The following is a 998-nucleotide window of genomic DNA, read 5'->3' on the forward strand; positions in this document are numbered from 1 at the left end:
GGTGAACGTCGTCGATTTGCCAGATGTCGAGCCGCTCTCCGTCCCTGAGGGGAGCTCCACTTGTCATAGCGTCTCGTTCTTCGAATGTATTGTTGCTTCGGTTTGCTGAAGTTCTGTGAGGAATTTTGCGTCTGCGTCTAGGAGGGATAGTGTCCACAGGTTCTTCGTAATCCGTCTGTCCCATTTGGTACCAGGATAATGCTGCCCTTGTAAAGCGAGGCAGGCCCTTCTTCACTTTTTTGGGATATTATGTGTGGAATTGCCTCTTTTCTTTTTCCCGTGAATATTTAGTAGGATTCACTAGTGAAGCCATTTAGGGTAGAGATTTTGCGTGTGAGATTAATAAATTTGAGTTCTAATGGATACAAGTCATCGGTTTCTTACTGAGTGGCTTTCGTAGATTATGTTTTTCAAGGAATTTGCCAGTTTCATCTGAGTTGCTTCAAGTCGTTCATAGTTTCCCTTTACTCTCCTCAGTGCCTCTAGGATCTGCGCGCACATCTTCTCTTTGATTTTTATTTATTCATTCATTCATTCATTCATGCATTCATTTATTTTTTAGACGAGGCAACCCTTGGTGGTAAGGACCTTGTCACCTTACAGTCCCTTATTTTTTTTATTTTTTACGCTTCCAGCACCTGGTCTTCCTAGGTGGTCTCCCTTCTAAGTACTAACCAGGCCCGACCCTGCTTAGCTTCCAAGATCAGATGGGATCCGGCTTGTTCAGGGTGGTGTGGCCGTAGACTCTTTGATTCTTGATATCGGTAATGTCTTCTCCTTCTTTCTGGATCACGAGTGAGGGTTTAATCGAGTTTATGGATAGTTACGAAGAACTAGATTTTAGTTTCGTCGTTTTATTTTTTATTATTTTTCTGATTTGTTTCATCGGTTTCTGCTCTTTTATTTTCTTCCTTGTCCTTGCTAGGGATTTTATTTGTTCGAGTTTTTTAAGGTAGAATCATGGATTATCGATTTGTGACCTTTCTTCATTTAAAACG

General features: G+C 41.4%; 1 pseudogene; it reads right to left on the reverse strand.

Moving 5' to 3' along the window:
• Positions 1–626: 626 nt before the first annotated feature.
• Positions 627–745, reverse strand: LOC111734659 (annotated as a pseudogene).
• Positions 746–998: the final 253 nt, after the last annotated feature.

Source organism: Pteropus vampyrus, unplaced genomic scaffold, assembly GCF_000151845.1.
Source record: "Pteropus vampyrus isolate Shadow unplaced genomic scaffold, Pvam_2.0 Scaffold3067, whole genome shotgun sequence".
Lineage (NCBI taxonomy): Eukaryota > Metazoa > Chordata > Mammalia > Chiroptera > Pteropodidae > Pteropus > Pteropus vampyrus.